Raw genomic sequence first — 22,468 nt, forward strand, 5'->3', positions numbered from 1 at the left:
GGTCATGATCCTGGGGTTCTGAGATCGAGCCCCGCATCGGGCTCCCTGCTTGGTGGGAAGCCTGCTTCTCCCTCTCCCTCTGTTGCTTCCCCTGCTTGTGCTCTCTCTCTGTCAAATAAATAAATAAATTCTTCACACACAAAAAAAAATATGGATAGAGTCTTGGGGGGAAAAAAACCTTCCCAGAGTATATCTGCCCTTTTCTTATCATCTGGTTACCAGTTTCCTGTGTCCGTTACTCAACATTTGTAAGGCAGTAATGGAAAAACCAAGACCCTTTGTTGTAACACCAACGCTCTTCCTGTCACCCTCTTATTTTCCAGTGACCTCCCCTCCAGATAAGGCCTCCATCTAGTACTTGAGGGTAGGCAGTCCAAAATGTGACCAGCTATTGGGAAAGTATTTACTTTGATAGCCGCTTGACCTTGACCAACGTAAGTGATTCATTTATTGATAAAACATTTCTTAAAAGTGTACTGAGCCAGGCACCTTAGGGATACAAAAATGGGTAAGATTTAGTTCTCGCCCTTGAGAAACTCATCATCTGGTTAGGTAAATAGTCAAAAGATCAGGTGTAGACTAAGTCCAGCAATGTGAATGATTGTAGTCACGTAGTGGTAAAATCTGAAGACTACCAAGACTGCTACCTATAATTAAAAACCTTTCTTGCCCGTGGATACATCTAAAATTCCACTATAGGAGATTTACTCCTATGAAGTAAAGAATTACATCCAGAGATTGTCGGAATGAAAATTCCCACAAGCAATTAAAGATGGCTAGTAGATTGAAACACTGATGGCAAGTCCCTTGGACTAGAGTAACTGCCAGGAACAATGTGTTGAGAAGGATTCTGAGGTCATATTCCAGCCCAACAGGAAAGAATGCTGCCGTAAGGAGAGGAGGAGGAGGAAGAGGTAGCACTGGTTCCATGGATTTCCTTGCCATGAGGAAAACCACTGTTTATGGAACAAATACTGAAGCCAGGGACAGCCACAGTCTCTGGGTTTCTAGGATAATACCACGCGACTAAGAACTCACCCCTGTCCCCAGGCTAACCACCCTTAACAAGTCTAACCTCTCTCTTGCCCTCGCCCAACTCTTAATCTGCTTTATCCTTCCTTGCTCACAATAGAAATGGCGAAGCTATGTGCAGTCTCTGAGAGCTAGGATGTACTTTTGTTAAGGCAAATCCCAGCATCTTACAGGGTCCGACTGGGAGAGGCTGTTACTTCTCTACCCAGTGTCGGTCCTCCCATCTTCCTTTTCACGGAGCCCTCCATTTTGTGAGGACCAGCAGTACGCCCATCTCAGAGATGACAGCTGGCCATGTGACTAAGTTTGGCCAATGATATGTGAGTGGAATCTCACAGGAAAGCTCTCTGAAGGTGTTTCCTCTTCTCTGCTTCTTGGAATGTGGACATGATGGCTGGAATTCTAGTGTGCCCTTTGGAATTTCAGCTGACCTTGAAGATGAAAGCCATGAACTAAGATATGTCCCTGTATGCTTGTTTTACATGAAAGAAATATATTTTGTACAAGCCACTGTTACTTTGAATTTCCAAGTAATATGCAGCCAGATCTCATCCTGATTTGGCAAGAATTTTATATTATCCTTTGATAGAGTCTTATGTCTCTGTGTCAGCAGTTTTCACTGATTGGCCCCGAGATGATGGGGCCTCTGACCTAGAACTGTGCGGTCATCTTACATACTTGGCTCCTCATAGCAGAATCCAGGTTGGAATGGAAAAATGCAGCATTCAGGTTCTGGAGTCAAGATTGGATTTTGTGGCAAAAAGAAGTTGTTTCTCTAAAAGGCAGATTAGTCCCCATGGAAATTAAAGAAGTAAATGCATTATTTTAACATAGCACTCCTTCAGTATTCCCAGAACTGGAACCAAAGGTTCCTGTGAGCAGGAAACTCTAGGAACACACCGTGCTATGTATGCTGAACATCCACCCGACCCAGAAAATTGATTCTTTCCTGTCAACAAGGTGTTTTATTTGGTTTTGTTTCTGGACCTCTCTTCATGACTCCTCCATTGACTATTTGGAAAAAGGTAGAAAGTTGGTTTCTGCCACCTCGTATTCTTCCAAACACAGGCAAAAAGTCTTTCTAGTCTAAGGTGGTTGGCATTGGGCGCATTGGTGGGGGATTTATTGAATGTCTCCCATGAGCCAGGCACTTTCACATACCTTTATGTTAGTTAACTGACCTCAGTTCAGACCCTGTTCCCAACATGACAAACCCAGCAGCATTTTAAAAGTAAAATAAGGATAGTTGATGAATTGTGTTAACTTAGTGCCTCTACCTCACATTTTTAACCTCCAAGGAACGCCAAACACTCTACAGCTATAACTCAACATTCGAACAGCCCTGGGGTCCCTAGGAGCAGCCAGGTAGATCTGCTGAAGCAGGCAGTCCTATCACTCCCCTGCTTAAGATTTGTCAGTAGCCTCTCACTGCCTGTAAAATAAAAACTCCACTCTGCCTGGCACGGAAGCCCACCTTTTCTCCCGCTGATCAGAACTGCTCAGAACTCACTATCAGGCCTGCCCTTCCTGTCTTGCTTTACTTGTGTGACCCCATCGCCTAAACACCCTTCCTCCTCTCCTGCCCAGCACCACGTTTTCAATCCTCAGCCTTCAAGGCCCAGTACAAGCACTGTTTTTTTAGTCCCTCTGCTGGAGATCATAAACTCATATAGGTTTTATCTAAAACCACTCATCTCTTCCTACTTGTTTTTATGCATTAATTTGTTTTATCTTGTCTACTAAACTCTGCACTCTGAAAGGGCACCCCTTGCTTCCCTGATTGTGCTTTGTGGCCCTTTGCCACAGTGCCTGGCTGGTAGGATGTGCTCAAGGACTGTTTGTTACCTGAGTAAGAGGCTAGGCAAGTACCTGAATGTGCTCCCTGCTGCCCCCTCCCCCCCCCCCGCCCCCACCAGATCCCCGAGTCTCTCCACCCTTTATTTTCAATAGGAGAAGAACAGACTGAGCAGGGGCAGGGCCAGGGGACTGCTGGTGATGACTGTACAAAGTCTTCACTGATAATTCCCTTTTATTATATGTTGAAATATTTGAGGAAATATGTCTTGCATTGTGAAGCTTTTGAGATTCATAGAAATCTATAGGCAATAAAGTTTATTACCTTTTGTGCCTTCTTGTGAATTAATTAACCAGAAAAACAGCCCTTATGAAATGGGAGTTGTGCTTTTCAGAGCCTAGCTCTGACTATATTAGAAAGAAACGTATTAGAGAAAAAGTATCATTCATTAACTTGTTTACTTCAAAAAGAGAAGTTGGAATCCCAGAGCTTAGGATGCCATGCTTCATGTTTTTTTTAAACCTGAAAGCACCCAATTCCGGAAGAAAAAAGGTAATATGCAGTAGGTGCATGCATGCGATGTGCACATACTCAAAAGCCACATTCATTCAGTTGACAAATTTTGCCAGTTTGTCCAAGTCAGTGAAGGGACAGATTGCCCATGACAGGAGATGTTTTTTATTGCCACCACTGGGTGGGGGGAGGGGAATGCTCCCATATCTAGTGGGTAGGAGCCATCCTGCTGGGTACAGGACAGCCCCCACAACAAGAACTGTACAGCCCAAAATGGCTGTAGTGCCAAGGTTGAAAAGTCCTGTCTAAATTGTCCAATTATTTGCTGCACAAATGTTACTTATTCTTTCCATCAGGACGTACACATCCTTACACTTTCCATAGCATCGGAAAGAAAATAACAATTCATTATCTAATTCAGCTTCCCACCAAAAACTGTTTAAAAGGAAAAATAACACTTGCTTTCAAAAGACAAAGATAGATTGTTAATATCAAACACTTCTTAAAGTGAACTCCTACAGGGGGGCTTTTAAACAGCCGTTCTGGTTCCAGTTTTCCCACATCGCTCTAGAAGTATATATGTGTGAGCCTGGAAGTCAGCCCAGGTGCAGATAAGCAGGCCTGTAACAGATTTTTTTCCTTAAATGAGAAAAAAAAAATCTAAGTGCTTAAAAGCTAGAAGAGCCTTTGAGAACATTGCTGAGTTGATGTGCAAGGCACAGAAACCACCACTGGATTTATTCTAAAGTCAGAGGTAGTGACATTTCCTTTAGATTAGCCCTCATTCAGTATTTTGTTAATATTTTTCCCTTTATTGAGGGGGAAAGGATTTCCTTTGACCATTTGATCATTTCTCATATTTTTTTCTTTTATAATGTGATCATACTATATATAAAACTTGATAGCCTCCATTATTTTCTGCAGTGTGTGAAGTACTTTCCCAAACCAGTGAACATTTTTTTAAAAACTATCACAACTGGGGACGCCTGGGTGGCACAGTCAGTTAAGCATCCCACTCTTGGTTTCAGCTCAGGTCTTGATCTCAAGGCCCTGGGATGGAGCCCTGTGTCAGGCTCCGTGCTCAGTGTGGAGTCACCTTGAGATTCTCTCTCCCTCTCCTTCTACCACTCCCCCCCACTCACGCACTCTCTCTCTCTAAAATAAATAAATAAATCTTAAAAAAAAAACTATCACAACTGCAAAATATATCCTATAGATGTGCCATAATTTATTTAACATTCCACAATTATTGGACATTTCATTTGTTTCTTTTCAGTATAATAAAAAACGGTTCTGAGATGTGCATTTTTATGTACCGATCTGTTTTTTTGCATGTGCTTATTTCCACAAAGGGAATTAGTCTGTGTCATTTTGACCAGATAGGAACATCTTAAAATCTCTTGATAAGTGTTGCCATATAATATTGTACAGAGTTCATACTATTTTGCACAAATAATTGTTTCCTTACTGAAACAACAAGCTCAGAAAGGAACTTCTGGCCATTCTATGATCTGTAACTGGATGAGTTTCCATTGCCTCTGACAACATTTTATACATACCTGTATCACAGGATTTATTAATATGTTATTTTTTACCCACATTTCTCTGAGTAAACTCTGAAGTAGGAAGCGGAACTTGTCTTATTTTTTGTAGCCCCAGTACTATGAACAGTAGGCCTAACAGACACTCCACTTCTGAGAACAGCAACACCTGACAGGCATCAGGGCACTGTCAGGTAAATCCCAAGAAGCAATAATTGTCTCAATCTGAGTTTCCCTGTGATGGACCACAAGTTTGCATACCTAACAAAGGGAAGCTGCATACAGTTAGCTGTATTCTAAATCCAGCCCTGACAATTCTTCAGCATGTTTTTTTTTTCCAAGTTTTAAATTGCTTCAGTGTATCCTGTTATGCCTACTTTTCCTTCTGTCCGGCAGGTGAACTGACAGTTGATATTACCTGCAGTGTTAACTCAGGATAATATCACCTTACCCCAAGACCTTCAGGAGCCTCCAAAATGACTACGTGACTACTAGAAACCTCATAGAAACTTCTTCCTTTTGCTCGGTTATTGTCCTTCTGCATTTCCTAGGGACTTTACCTTGGCACAGTATCTGATGCTAAATTTTAATGAATGTCAAACAAGTCACTGTGTGGTAAATGCCAAGAAAAACAGCGATAAAAGGAAGAAGTGAAAATCTGTACCTTCTGCCTTTATCCCAGCTCCATATCTACACCTTTTATCATCAGCCCCAAGGACTGGGGTCTTCTGTTTGAGAATGATATCAGTTCCGTAACTTCGGGAGACTTCTTGCTATGATACTGGGCTGGAGAGAAGCTGTTCAAAGCAGGCATCTCCCTCAGTAGGGTGGCCTGAAGATGCTCAGGCCCCCTTTGCTTGATGGTAATGCCCTCGCTGCCTGAGAGGATGCTTGAAATTCCCAGCCGGCCTCCCTTGGGAATAAGGCCTTAAAATCTCATTTTGCCTTTGATAAGTGATATTTGGAATATTCACACATTGAAATGTTGCTGTTCTCTATTAGCCCAGTACCAGTTAGTGTATCTGATTAGTCAGAAGGATCACTTCTCAAGGCACAAAAGGAATGGTAGGACGGGGCAGTATCTTCATTCATAAAACTCCGAGGGGCTAGAGAAAAAGCCATGAGAGAACAAGACCCACTCTTGGAGCGGCTCAGCCAGGAGCCACTGTGGAGAAGGCCTGGCGGTACTCAGAGGAAAACATGGGTGGTGGTAGGGGGGGCACACCCAAGTGACAGTGGATCAGGTGAAAAACAATAAAATCAGTGCGGACAAGACTCAGACATAAGACCCCCATGACCTTAACCTGCCCTCAGAATGTATAGGTCACAACTTTGCTTTGGGACACTTCTGTATATAAAGTGCTAAATAGAAGAGGGGAACAAGATTTAGGTTTCCCATCTCCCATACTCTTAAGATGCACATGGTAATATTGTGAATGGAGTAGAAAAAGGCTTTCCTTCTCAGGAAATAAAAAAACACTTCCACTCTTGTTAACAGTTTTCTCCACTCACAATCTGTAGAACTGATTAAAAAAATATTTGAAAGGAATATTAACATTCATAGATATTAACTTATTTGGACAAAATATGCTAATTATTTCCATTTAATTTATAATAGTGAAAAACTTTATGCAACCTAAATGCCCTTGAAGCAATGACTAGTTAAGTAAATTCTGCTACATATAACGGAATCCATGAAGTCATGAAAATAAAGATGTATCTATATCTATACTTATTATTATAGAAAGCCATGAAATATTGTTGAGGGGAAAAAGTGGATTATATATGGTGAGCATATCATTTGGTCCTACTCATGAAAAATGATATTTCCCTATGAATATACACGCAAAGGGGCGTATTTAGAGAGATTCACAAATAGACTGTGTTAACAATGATAACCGTTAAAATAAAAACTTAGTTGATTTTGTTTTCCTGGGGGTTTTTTTGTTTTTTTTTTTCAAAGATTTTTTATTTATTTATGTGACAGAGAGACAGCCAGCGAGAGAGGGAACACAGCAGGGGAGTGGGAGAGGAAGAAGCAGGCTCCCAGCAGAGGAGCCCGATGTGGGACTCGATCCCGGAACGCTGGGATCACGCCCTGAGCCGAAGGCAGACGCTTAATGACTGCGCTACCCAGACGCCCCTCCTGTGGGTTTTTTTTTTTCACTTTAAATCTATCTTTTCCAAAAGCCATAATGCATTTATTTCCTTGCTGAATCCTTTTACCTCAGATGCTTTTATTCCCCTGCTAGTGTTTGTCTAAAACCATTGCCAGCTAAAAAAGGAAGGATTGTGAAGTAGAATCCATGCAGATGAATAGAATGGAATCCACATTGGAGGACACATCATCCACGGCTATAAGATCAGGAGACAAATGCAAGTAGTAGTTCTAATGCAGGAAAGCGCAACCTGGATATTTGGCATTCTGTATAGAATTCTAGCTCTTACACTAGCAGGCATCAATTGTTACCGTTTCTTGCCTATGGGCACTGAACGTGTTATCGTCCATTTTATTTAACTTACTGTAAAATTATATTAGCTGTGCTGCTACTTAAGCTGTCTTCTGTCCAGTCATTCAGCTTCTGTCTTTTGAGGGCCATGCCCCCACACTGCCCCACCCCACTCCCCCCATCCCTAGAATAGGGAACTCTGTATGTTCAATCTATCTGTACCGTTTAATTATTAAGACATTTTAAAAGGCAAATCTCCAAAATGCAGACCATTGGCTTCTCCATTAAAAAGTATTTCACAAAGGTCTAAACTTGAAAGATAACAGAGATTAATGATATTTGATATACCAGGGGAGAGTGAAAACACACAAACCTTCAAACCCAGCAAACAAGGCTCAATCCCTTTAGGAAGTCTCCACTTAGAGAGAGAACCCTAGCCTGGGTCCTAAATGAGGTGATGAGAGGCTCACAGTACCTGCTTTGTAAAACCAGACCCAGCCCACTCTGGAATCCAGGTCTCCTGTTCCTCTGCTAATGCTTTCTCCTCTACATCATGCACGCTCGAGAAAATTACAGCAGCTGAGCTCTGTAAGTCAAACAGCATGATTGATCAACATTAATCTGCAACAATTCTACGGAATTACTAAGAATTGGGCTTGTTTTTATTTCATATTTATTTTATTTTGTATTTATTTATACAACAAAGTAGTTGAATAAATCCCTTCATTCAATTAATCAATAGGGCAAAATTACACCAACAAGTACTTGGCTCTCTACTGTGGTCTCAGGGAGCTGAAGAACCAGTTAGAAAGAGTGCAAACATGGAAGAATTAAACTGCCAAATAAGCGATACACCTAGTAATTGCCCCAAGAGCTAAGGGAGGGAACCATCACTTCAGGCTTTGGTGGCCTTTAGAGGCTCAACAGTAGACTCATATTTATTCAGAACCCAAAATCCAAAAGTCCAGTAAGGAATTTTTTTTAAATGAAACATTAGGCTACATTTAACAATGGTTTTTATAAAGAATATCTTGTTATAGGGGCGCCTGGGTGGCTCAGTTGTTGGGCGTCTGCCTTCGGCTCAGGGCGTGATCCCGGCGTTCTGGGATCGAGCCCCACATCAGGCTCCTCTGCTAGGAGCCTGCTTCTTCCTCTCCCACTCCCCCTGCTTGTGTTCCCTCTCTCACTGGCTCTCTCTCTCTCTCTGTCAAATAAATAAATAAAATCTTTAAAAAAAAAAAAAGAATATCTTGTTATAATTCTAATTCTCTGAATAACAGTTACTTGGACAAACTTGTATATAATCAACATTCTTAAAGCTACATGAAAACATCCACTATCACCCAGTCCCACTCACAGAAGTCCTGAGAGAGATTTACATTTAAATGTCAACATAGTATAAAAATAGGAAGAATTAGCCAGCTATATAAATAACAAATTATCTACATCAGTTTTATCTCAAAATACGACGTTGACATTTTTGGCTATCCTAGTTCAGTCAAGACGACCAGAACGGTCTCAGAGAAGCAGAAATAGAATTCAGTTTGAACTAAGAAAATTCAAACCTGATTATATTGATAATGCCTCTTATTTCCCTTCCATTTTTTAAAAATCAATTTTAATGAGGTATAGTTTGCATAAAACCAAATACTCCCATTTCAACTGTCAAAACATCTCAGCGAGTTTTAAGAATTTTAATCTACCAGGATAACCACCAGCACAAGATATAGAACATTTTTGTTACTCGCCAAATTCCCAAAGTCTAGGTCAGGACTCCCCATCCCCACACAACCCCTCATCAGTTTTCTGTCACTGTGGATCAGATTTGTCTTTTCTAGGGTTTCATGAAACTGTAACCATGCACTGTGTATAATAATACCCTTGTGTAAGGCTTCTTTTGTTTTAAGATTCAAATGTGTTGTTGCATGTATGACTTGTCAAATTTACGATTAGTTGTGTTTATTGCTAATTAGTTTTGCCATGTATGGATATTCCACATTTGTTTATATACCACAAATATTGATGGACATTTAGGTTGTTTCTAGTTTTTGTCTATTATAAATAAAGTCATTATAAACATTTGTGTACAAGTCTTTGTATGGATATATATTTTCTTGGGCAAATACGTAGACGTAAGACTGCTGGGTTGTATGGTAAGTGTATGTTTAACTTTACAAGAAATAACCAGATTTTTTCCAAAGTACTGGTACTGTTTTACATTCCCACCAACAGTGTATGAGATTTGTAATTGCTCTACGTTCTTAGTATAATCATTCTTTTTCATTGTCGCCATTCTAATGAATATATAGTAGTAACTCACTGTGGTTTTACTTTTTTTTTCTTTAAGTAGGCTCCATGCCCAGCATGGAGCCCAACACGGGGCTTGAACTCACGACTCTGAGGTTAAGACCAGAGCTGAGATCAAGAGTCGACGCTTAACCTACTGAGCCACCCAGGCACCCCTTGCTGTGGTTTTACTTTGCATTTCCTTGATGACTAATGATGTTGACACATTTTTGTATGTCTATTCATATATTGGCTATTAATATATCTTATAAAGTGTCTTTTCAAGTTTTTTGCCCAATTTAATTGGGTTATTTATCTTCCTGAGTTGTAGTTCTGTATGTATTCTGGATACAACTCCTTTGTCATATATGTGTTTTGTGAATATTTTCTTCCATTGGGTGGCTTCTGTTCTCATTTTTTCTTAAAGCATTGTCCTTTGAAGGGCATAAGTTTTAACTCTATAGAAGTCTAATTTATTGATAGCTCAATATCAATAGCTTATAGCTCTCATTGTTTGTGCCCTAAGAAATCTTCTACTACCTCCAGTTCATACAGATTTTCTTCTGTTTTCTTCTAGAAATTTTAAGTTTTACCTATGAAGCTTAGGTATGATCCAATTGGACGTTAGTTTTATATATGGAGCATGGTAAGGATCAAGGTTCATTTTTTTCTCGTGTGGATATCCAGTTGTTCCTGCATCATTTGTTGAAAAAAACTGTCTTTCTCCCTCTGAATTACTGTGGTCCTTTGTCAAAAATATTTGACCATGTATGGGTAGGTCCATTCCAGGATCTATTGTGTTCTATTGATCCATATGTTTATCCTATAGTAATGTAGCTTTGTAGTCAGTCTTGAAATCTGATAATTTAAGTGTTCCTCTTCAAAATCATTTTGGCTATTCTAGATCCTTTGTGTTTTTATATAAAAATTTTAGAATAAGCTATAAAATTGCCTGCTGGGATTTTGATTAGGATTGCACTGAACTATGTAACAATTGGGGGGGGGGAATTGACATCACAATACTTAGTCTTCAATTTAGAATCCTGGTACATCTCCATTTATTTAGGTCTTCTTTAATTTTGTTCAGCAATTTTTGTGGTTTTGTTTTTTTTTAGTTGTAAAGGCCTTGCACATACTGTGTTAAATCTGTCCCTAAATAGTTCATATTTTTGATACTATAGTAAGTGGTATTTTATTTCAATTTCCAACTGCTCATTGCTAGTACATAGAAAGACTAGATTCTTGTATATTAACATTATATGTGCTAAATTCAATTCTTCTATTTGACTTTTTATAGATTAGACTTAAATTTTTCTACATATAAAATCATGTCATCTGCAAAAAAGGCTATTTTACTTCTTTCAGCCTGTATTCCTTTTATTTTTTTTTCTTACCTATTGTACTGGCTAGGACCTTCAGTACAATGCTGAATTGAAACCTTGTCAGCACATATCCTTGCTTTATTTTCAATCCTAGGGAAAGCATTCACCCTAATAGATGATGTTAGCTAAAGGGTTTTCAGATACTCTTTGCCAGGTTAAAGAAGGTCCTTTCCATTTCTAGTTTGCTTTGTTAAGAGGTTTTTGTATTATGAATGGGTATTAAATTTTATTGAACATTTTTGTGTATTGCTTGAACGAATCATCTGGTTTTCTCCTTAATTCTGTTAATGTGAAGGTTACATTGAATTTTTCTTAATTTTAAAGCAAACTTGGGGCACCTAGGTGGCTCAGTCGGTTATGTGTCAGACTCTTGATTTTGGTTCAGGTCGTGATCTCAGGGTCATGAAATGGAGCCCTGTGTCAGGTTCTGTACTGGGCATGGAGCCTGCTTAAGATTCTCTCCCTCTCCCTCTGCCCCTTGCCCTGCTCATGCTCATGCTCTCTCTCTCTCTCAAATAAACAAATAAATTTTTAAGAAACATATTAAAGCAACCTTGCATTATTGGGGAAAATCTCACTTGGTTGTAATGCATTAACCATTTTATATATTCTTAAATTCAATTTGCTAAAATTCATTAAGAATTTCTGCATCTTTCAATGACATGTATCAGTTACTAGTTTTCTTTTCTTGTATTGTCATTGTCTGGGCTCAAAAAAAAAAAAAGGAGAAATGTTCTCTCTATTTTGGGAATGAGTTTACACACAACTGGTATTACTTCTTCCTTAAATGTTTGGTAGAATTTACTAGTGAATCCATCTGGGCCTGGAGTTTTCTTCGTGGGAAGCTTTTCGTTAATAATTAATCTCTTTGAGATATATATATATATATATATATATATATATATATATGGCTACTCAGATTTTCTATATTTCTTGAGTCACTGTTGTTGATCTATGACTTTCAAAGAATTTGTCCTTTTTACCTGAGTTGTTATATTTATTTGCATAGTTGTAATATTCCTTTATTTTTTTAATGGTTGCAAGATGTGTGGTAATGTCCTCTCTTTTTTTTCTACTGATGGTGATTTTTCTTATATCTCTCTCCCTCCCTCTTTCTCACATAACTGGCCTCACTAGAAGTTTATCAATTTTGTCATTTTCCAAAGAGATTTTATTAGGTTTTAGTGATTTTCTAATATATAATTTCCTATTCTCTGTTACTATTATTTTGTTTCCTACATCATCACTTTTAACTTCCATATTTATTCTCTCCGTCCTTTTACTTTTACTTAATTTGCTCTTCTGTTTCTGGCTTGATATGGGCGCTTAGATTGATTTTAGCACTTTCTTCTTTTATAATTGAACATTTAAAACTATACATTTTCTTCTAAGTATTCTTCATATCCTACAAATTTTGACATATTTTTAAATTTTCTTTCAGATCAAAATATTGTCTAATTTGTGATTTCTTCTTCTACCCTTGGGCTATTTAATTTAAATGTTTTGTTTGTTTAGTTTTAAAATATTTTAGGATTTTCTAAATAATTTCAGATAATTCCATTTTTTTCAGAAAATGCAATCTGTAATTATTTCAGTCCTTTTAAATATGATGACGCATGTTGTATGACCCAGCATTTGGATCTATCTTAGTAAAGGTTTCATGTACACTTGAAAAAAAAAATGTGTTTTACTGTTGTTGAGTGAAGCATGCTGTAAATATAAATTAGATCCAGTTTTTCAATAGGATGGTTCAAATCACCTATATAATTACTGATTTTCTGTCTGTTTTTTCTATCAAATACTAAGACAGGGCAACTGAAGTTTCCAGCAATGCATTGGTCTGCTTCCATTTGCACTTCTATCAGTTTTTCCTTCATATATTTTGAAGCTCTGTTTTGGGTGCTTTAGGATTGTTATGTCTTTTTGATGAATTTCCAAATCTGCATTGTTCCTGTTTCTTTTCCAGCTTCTTTTGGGTTGTTTTTTAGAAGTCCACTTTACTTCCACTATTACTTTATAAACTATTTCTCTTCATCCGAATTATTAATGGTTCCTCTAAGATTTACAATATTGTTATTTAGCTTATTCAATCTACATTGAAATAATACGCCATATCTTATATAAGGTGTGTAAGACTCTTGCAACGTTATGCTTGCTTTTTTCCCCTCTTGTCCTTTGAGCCCTTGTCATACATTTTATTTCCACACCTGTTAATGAACACCACAACACATTGTACTTGTTTTGTTTTTTTTCTTTGCTCAGTTACCATTTAAAGAAATTAATAAATTAATACAAAAAATATTTGTACTGGGGCGCCTGGGTAGCACAGTCGTTGAGGCGTCTGCCTTCGGCTCAGGGCGTGATCCTGGCGTTCCGGGATCGAGTCCCACATCAGGCTCCTCCGCTGGGAGCCTGCTTCTTCCTCTCCCACTCCCCCTGCTGTGTTCCCTCTCTCGCTGGCTGTCTCTCTGTCACATAAATAAATAAAATCTTTAAAAAAAAAAAAGATTAAAAAAAATATTTGTACTTATCCACATATTGACCACTTCTGGTGCTCTTTGTTCCTTTGTGTAAGTCCAAGTTTTCCATCAGATAGCATTTTCCTTTTGTCTGGAGAACGTCCTTTAACATTTCCTATAGTACAAATCTGCAGTCGACAAAGTCTCTCCATTTTTGTTTATCTAAGTTTGCTTTTGTTTTGTAGAACATTTTTACTGAATATAGTTCTAAATTGACTTTTTACTCTTTTAGCATTTTATAGTCATTTCATGTTTTTCTTGCATATTTCTGATGAGAACTTTGCTATAATTTTTTATCTATGTTCCTCTGTGTGTAATGTGTTTTCCCCTTTTTCTGGCTGCTTTTAAGATGTTTCTCTTCATCACTTGTTTTCAGCGATTTGACTATGATATACCACAGTTTGTGATGTGAATACGTGTGTTTATTCTGCTTGGGATTCTTTGGGATTCTTGGTTTGCAGTTTATAGTGTTCATTAACTATGAGGTGTTTTTTAGCCATTATTTCTTCTGTTACCCATCCCCCCCTTTCTGGGTTTCACATATATGAAACCACTTGATATTATCCCCAGGACCGTTCACTTTTTTTAACCACCTTATTGAGATATAATTTACAAACCATAAAGTTCAGCTGTTTAAAGTGTACAATTCAATGGTTTTTAATATATTTACAGAGGGGGTTGGTCCAAGATGGCGGAGGAGTGGGAGACCTAAATTTCCTCCGGTCCCAGGAATTCAGCTAGATGGTTATCAAACCACTCTGAACACCTACGAACTCAAGAGGAGGTCAAAGAAAAGAATAGCAGCAACTCTGTGAACAGAAAAGCAACTCCTTTCTGGAAGGTAGGACGTTTGGAGAAGTGAATCTGAGGCGACATATGGGAAGATAGACCGGGGGAGGGAGCCGCCGTCAGCCAGCTACTGGCAAGTGATAGAGCAGCAGAGCACAAAATTGGAACTTGTAGAAGTCTGCTCCGGTGAGGGACGTCACACTGATGGCTAAGCAGGGGGTGGGGGTGTGGGGGGGTGGGGGGTGTGGAACCCTCGCTGGGACAGTGTGGTCTCAGGACTCTCAGGGTCACAGGGAGACTGGGGCTGCCCGAGTGCTGCAGAGCTCCCAGGTGTCGTAGCAGGGAAGCTGGCTACAAAGAGTGAGGCAAGAACTGGGCCCTCAGCTGGAGGGGGGGAGGCGGGGGGGGGCATAAACTGTGATCCTCGGCACATCAGGGAGACCCTCCTCTCTCCCCTGGGGGGAGCAGGAACCTGCTGGGTTTAGAGACTCCAAACACGGCCGTGTGCCAGAGATAGAAATGCTCGGTCACAGGCCAGGTGAGCACGGAGTGCAGACAGAGACCAGGGAAACAGGCGTGATTGCTTTTCTCAGAGGGCACACTGAGCAAACCCCGCCCTCACCCCCAGCTCTCAGTTCCTCCGGTGCAGGAGATTGGGAGGCCACCATTTTCATTCCCGTCCTCGCAGAAAGCCTTCAGGAAACAAAAGCCACAGAAAGCAAAATGGAGCAGATTACTTGCCTGGCCCTGGGCAAGGGTAGTGCAATTCTGCCTGGGGCAAAGACATTTGAGAATCACTGCAACAGGCCCCTCCCCCATAAGATCAGCAAGAATGATCCAGCCAAGACCAAGTTTACTGAGCAATGAGAACTGCAAAACTCCAGTGCAAGGGGAATACCACATAGAATTCATGGCTTTTTCCCCATGATTCTTTAGTCATTTGACTATAATTTTTAAATTTTTTCTTTTTTCTTTTTTTTCTTCTTTTTTTAAATGTTTCTTCTTTCTTTTTCAACCAACTTCTTATCTTACCATTTCTTTTTTTAAAATCTTTTTTAATTTTCATTTTTACAGTCATATTCCATCCATTCATTGTATTTAACCTTATTTTTGTCTATATATGTTTTTCTTTTGTTAAAATTTTAGGAGGCAGTTTCCCCTAAAGACCAAAATACACCCAAAATCTTGTGTATGACTCTATTCTATTCAGCCTGATCATATTCTCTCTCTCTCTCTCTCTTTTTCTTTTCCTCTGGTTTCGGGTCTCTTCTGATTTGTTTAGTATATATTTGTTGTTACCCTTTTAGCATTTTGTTCTCTCATTCATCTATTCCTCTCTGGACAAAATGACAAAATGGAAAAACTCACCTCAAATAAAAGAATAAGACTCAGTACCAACTGCCAGGGACCTAATCAATGAAAAAGGCATAGAAGATACCAGAGAATCCCTTTCTGCAGAAATAAAATCTAACCAAGTTGAAATCAAAAAGGCTATTAATGAGGTGCAATCAAAAATGGAGGCTCTAACTGCTAGGATAAATGAAGCAGAAGAAAGAATTAGTGATATAGAAGACCAAACGATGGAGAATAAAGAAGCTGAGAAAAAGAGAGATAAACAACTACTGGATCACGAGGGGAGAATTCAAGAGATAAGTGATACCATAAGGCAAAACAAAATTAGAATAATTGGGATCCCAGAAGAAGAGGAAAGAGAGAGGGGGGCAGGAGGTATATTGGAGCAAATTATACTGGAGAACTTGCCTAATTTGGGGAAGGAAACAGGCATCAAAATCCAGGAGACACAGAGAACCCCCCTCAAAATCAATAAAAATAGGTTAACACCCCGACACCTAAGAGTAAAACTTACAAATCTGCGAGACAAAGAGAAAATCCTGAAAGCAACTCCAGACAACAAGCAGCTCTGTAACTTACAATGGTAGAAACATCAGACTGGCAGCAGACCTATCCACAGAGACCTCGCAGGCCAGAAAGGACTAGCATGATATATTCAGGGTACTAAATGAGAAAAATATGCAGCCAAGAATACATTATCCAGCCAAGCTCTCACTGAAAATTGGAGAGATAAAAAGCTTCCAGGACAAAAAGAAACTAAAAGAATTTGCAATCACCAAACCAGTCCTACAAAAAATATTGAAAGGGGTCCTCTAAGAAAAGAGAGAGCCCAGAAGTAACATAGGCAAGAAAGGAACAGAGACAATATACAGTACCAGTCACCTTACAGGCAATACAATGGCACTAAATTCATATCTTTCAATAGTTACCCTGAATGTAAATGGGCTAAATGCCCCCAATCAAAAGCCACAGGGTATCAGATTGGATAAAAAAGCAAGACCTGTCGATATGCTGTCTGCAAGAGACTATTTTAGACCCAAAGACACCTCCAGATTTAAAGTGAGGGGGTGGAAAACCATTTATCATGCTAATGGACATCAAAAGAAAGCTGGGTGGCAATCCTTATATCAGACAAATTAGATTTTAAACTAAAGACTGTAATTAGAGATGAGGAAGGACACTATATCATACTTAAAGGGTCTATCCAACAAGAAGATGTAACAATTATAAATATTGACACCCCTAACATGGGAGCAGCCAATTATATAAGCCAATTAATGACAAAATCAAAGAAACACATTGACAATAATACAATAATAGTAGGGGACTTTAACACACCCCTCACTGAAATGGACAGATCATCTAAGCAGAAGAGCAACAAAGAAATAAGAGAGTTAAATGACACACTGGACCAGATGGACTTAACAGATATATTCAGAACATTCCATCCCAAAGCAACAGAATACACTTTTTTCTCTAGTGCACATGGAAAATTCTCCAGAATGGATCACATCCTGGGTCACAAATCAGGTCTCAATCAGTACCAAAAGATTGGGATCATTCCCTGCATATTTTTGGACCACAATGCTTTGAAATTCAAACTCAGTCACAAGAGGGAAGTTGGAAAGAACTCAAATACATGGAGGCTAAAAAGCATCCTACTAAAGAATGAATGGGTCAACCAGGAAATTAAAGAAAGATTTTAAAAATTCATGGAAACAAATGAAAATTAAAACACAACTATTCAAAATCTTTGGGATGCAGAAAAGGCAGTCCTAAGAGGGAAGTATATAGCAATACAAGCCTTTCTCAAGAAACAAGAAAGGTCTCAAAATCACAACCTAACCCTACACCTAAAGGAGCTGGAGAAAGAACAACAAATAAAGCCAAAACCCTGGAGAAAAGAAATAATAAAGATCAGAGCAGAAATCAATGAAATAGAAACCAAAAGAACAGTAGAACAGATCAACGAAACTAGGAACTGGTTCTTTGAAAGAATTAATATGATTGATAAACCCCTGGCCAGACTTATCACAAAGAAAAGAGAAAGGACCCAAAAAATAAAATCATGAATGAAAGAGGAGAGATCACAACCAACACCAAAGAAATACAAACAATTATAAGAACATATCATGAGCAAGTATATGCCAACAAATTAGACAATCTGGAAGAAATGGATGCATTCCTAGAGACGTATAAATTACCAAAACTGAACCAGGAAGAAATAGAAAACCTGAACAGACCCATAACCAGCAAGGAAATTGAAGCAGCAATAAAAAAATCTCCCAACAAACAAGAGCCCAGGGCCAGATGGCTTCCAAGGGGAATTCTACCCAAACATTTAAAGAAGAATTAATACCTATTATTCTCAAATTGTTCCAAAAAATAGAAATGGAAGGAAAACTTCCAAACTCATTTTATGAGGCCAGTATTCATTACCTTGGTCCCAAAACCAGACAAAGACCCCACCAAAAAGAGAATTACAGACCAATATCCCTGATGAACATGGATACGAAAATACTAGCCAATAGGATCCAACAGTACATTGAAAGGATTATTCACCATGACAAGTGGGATTTATTCCTGGACTGCAAGGTTGGTTCAACATTCAGAAATCAATCAATGTGATACACTACATTAATGAAAGAAAGGACAGGAACCATTTGATCCTCTCGATAGATGCAGAAAAAGCATTTGACAAAGTACAGCATCCTTTCTTGATTAAAACTCTTCGCAGTGTAGGGATAGAGGGTACATACCTCAATATCATAAAAGCCATCTAAGAAAAACCCACAGCGAATATCATTCTCAATGGGGAAAAACTGAGAGCTTTTCCCCTAAGGTCAGGCACACGGCAGGAATGTCCACTATCACCACTGCTGTTCAACATAGTACTAGAAGTCCTAGCCTCAGCAATCAGACAACAAAAATAAATAAAAGGCATCCGAATCGTCAGAGAAGAAGTCAAACTCTCACTCTTTGCAGATGATATGACACTTTATGTGGAAAACCTAAAAGACTCTACCCCAAAACTGCTAGAATTCATACAGGAATTCAGTAAAGTCGCAGGATATGAAATCAATGCAGAAATCAATTACATTTCTATACACCAACAACGAGACAGAAGAAAGAGAAACTAAGGAGTTGCTCCCATTTACAATTGCACCCAAAACCATAAGATGCCAGGAATAAATCTAACCAAAGAGGCAAAGAATCTGTACTCAGAAAACTATACAATACTCATGAAAAAAATTGAGGAAGACACAAAGAAATGGAAAAACATTCCACGCTCACAGATGGGTAAAACAAATATTGTGAAAATGTCTATGATACCTAGAACAATCTACACGTTTAATGCAATCCCTATCAAAATACCACCAACTTTTTTCACAGAAGTGAAACAAATAATCCTAAGATTTGTATGGAACCAGAAAAGGCCCTGAAAAGCCAGAGGAATGTTGAAAAAGAAAAGCAAAGCTGGTGGTGTCACAATGCCGGGCTTCAAGCTCTATCGCAAAGCTGTAATCATTAAGACAGTATGGTACTGGCAGAAAAACAGACACATAGATCAATGGAATAGAATAGAGAACTCAGAAATGGACCCTCAATTTAATGGTCAACTAGTCTTCGACAAACCAGTAAAGAATATCCAATGGAAAAGAGAGAATCTCTTCAACAAATGATGTTGGGAAAATTGGACAGCCACATGCAGAAGAATGAAACTGGACCATTTCCTTATGCCTTACACAAAAATGGACTCAAAATGGATGAAAGACCTAAATGTGAGACAGGAATCCATCAAAATGCTTGAGGAGAACACAGGCAGAAACTTCTTCCTAGAAACATCACCAAAGGCAAAGCAAGCAAGGGCAAAAATGAGCTATTGGGACTTCATCAAGATAAAAATCTTTTACACAGCAAAGGCAACTGTCAATAAAACCAAAAGACAACCAACAGAATGGGAGAAGATATTTGCAAATGACATATCAGATAAAGGGCTAGTATCCAAAATCTATAAAAAAAAAACTTATCAAATTCAACACCCAAGGAACACATAATCCAATCAAGAAATGGGCAGAAGACATGAACAGACATTTCTGCAAAGAAGGCATCCAAATGGCCAACAGACACATGGAAAAGTGCTCAACATCACTCGGCATCAAGGAAGTACAAATCAAAACCACAATGAGATACCAGCTCACACCAGTCAGAATGGCTAAAATTAACAAGTCAGGAAATGATAGATGTTGGCGAGGATGTGGAGAAAGGGGAACCCTCCTACCCTGTTGGTGGGAATGCAAGCTGGTGTAGCCACTCTGGAAAACAGTATGGTGGTTCCTCAAAATGTGAAAATAAAGCTACCCTACAACCCAGCAATTGCAATACTGGGTATTTATCCCAAAGATACAAATGTAGTGATCCGAAGCGGCACCTGCACCCCAATGTTTATAGCAGCAATGTCCACAATAGGCAAACTATGGAAAGAGATCAGATGTCCATCGACAGATGAATGGATAAAGAAGAGGTGGTATATGTATACTATGGAATATTATGCAGCCATCAAAAAATGAAATCTTGCCATTTGCAACCACATGGATGGAACTAGAGGGTATTATGCTAAGCAAAATAAGTCAACCAGAGAAAGACAATTATCCTGTGATCTCACTGATACATGGAATTTGAGAAACAAGGCAGAAGATCATAGGGGAAGAGAGGAAAAAATGAAACAAGATGAAACCAGAGAGGGAGACAAACCATAAGAGACTCTTAATCTCAGGAAATAAACTGAGTGTTGCTGGAGTTAAGGGGGGTGGGAGGGATAGGGTGGCTGAGAGATGGACACTGGGGAAGGTATGTGTTATGGTGAGCACTGTGTATTGTGTAAGACTAATGAATGACAGACCTGCACCCCTAAAACAAATAATACATTATATGTTAATAATGATAAAAAATAAATACAAACACACACACACACACACACATACACACACACATATTTACAGATTTTTGCAACCATCACCATAATCTAATTTTAGAACCTTTACACATCCCTAAAGGAACTCTTGCATGCACTAGCAATCATTCATCATTCTTGCTCTCCCCCAACCCCTTCCAGGCCTAATTAACCACTAATCTACTTTATGTGTCTATGGATTTGTCTATTCTAGACATGTCATATAAATCATCATGTAATATGTGGTCTGGCTTCTTTCATTTAGCATAACATATTGATGTTCATCAATGTTGTATAATTTATCAATATTTCATTCCTCTGGTCACCACATAATATTCCATTGTGTGGATATACCCTTGTTTATTCATTCATTAATTGATAGACATTTGTGTTGTTTTCACTTTTTGATTACTATGAATAATTTTGCTGTGAGAATTATATGTTCACACAAGTGTGGACATATGTTTTTATTTCTCCTGGGGTAGATACCTAACAGTGGAATTGCTGGGTCATATGGTATCTCCATGTTTTAACATTTCAAGGAATGGCAAAACTGTTTTCCAATATGGCTGCACCATTTTACAATTCTCACCAGCAATGAATGAAGGTTCCAGTTTCTCCACATTGTTCTCAACATTTGTTATTGTCTGTTCTTCACTCTAGCCATCCAGTGGGTATGAAGTGGTATTTTACTGTGATTTGATTTGCATGATGTTCAGTATCTTTTCTTGTGCTTATCGGGCATATCTTTTTTGGAGAAATGTCCATTCACATCCTTTGCCTCCTTTTAAAACTGGGTTATCTTTATGTTATTGAGTTGTAAGAGTTCTCTACATATTCTGGAAACAAGTCGTTTATCAGATATATCATTTGTAAATATTTTCTTCCATTCTTTGAGTTGTCTTTTTATTTCATGGTTCCTCTCAAAAGGAGAGTTTCTATCATATGAAGAGTGTTCTCCCATATGGTAGATTCCTTCCACATGGTGAGGTCCTATTTCATGGTGCGGTCCTCACATTTAAGAAGGTCCTATTTTGTGGTGGGATCCTCCCACTTTGTGAGGTCTTCCCATATGGTGGGTCCTACCTCATGGTAGAATCCCTGCAGTGTTGTAGACCTTTTATATAGTGGAGTTTTCCCACATGGTGAGGTCCTCCTACATAGTGAAGTCTTACCTCATGGGGAGGCCCAGTCTGTCTCCCAAGTCTACATCCTTACCTCATCTATACCTTCCAGAGAAACTCGAGTCTCAGTCATGGTCTTCCCTTCTCCCACCTATCCAAACAATCTTAATCTCCTCCCCTTCATACCCTAGTGCAGACCCTTATTGCAGAGAGGGTCATTTCTTCATCCTTGTCCTCTGAACTGCTTCTGTCTCCTCTTAATGGCCCTCCCATGAGCCCAGACATGTCCCTGATCTCCATCTCTGGTTCTCTGCATGATTATGATTATTTGGGAGAGCTTGAAATGGAACCCTTTGACTTTAACTAGATCCCTCTAGTTAAAACTTTTGTTCCATTAAATTCTACCTTTCTCTCTCCTCCCCTTTCCCTCATAACAAGCTTTGACTGAATCCAGAATATAGTTTGATTTCCCCAATTTTCCTGCATATTGCTCACACTCGTTCTAACTCTTACTGGCATCCTCTGTTGGGGCATTCACTAGAACTATATTGTTCAATATGGTAGCCATTAGCCACATGTGGCTATTAGTACTTGCAAAGTGATCAGTCCAACTGAGATATGCTGCAGTTATAAAATACACACTGAATTTCAAAGAGTTAGGACCAAATAACTATAAAATACTTGATAAATACTTTTTTATCTTAATTACATGTCGAAATAATAATATTTG

Source organism: Ursus arctos, unplaced genomic scaffold, assembly GCF_023065955.2.
Source record: "Ursus arctos isolate Adak ecotype North America unplaced genomic scaffold, UrsArc2.0 scaffold_30, whole genome shotgun sequence".
Lineage (NCBI taxonomy): Eukaryota > Metazoa > Chordata > Mammalia > Carnivora > Ursidae > Ursus > Ursus arctos.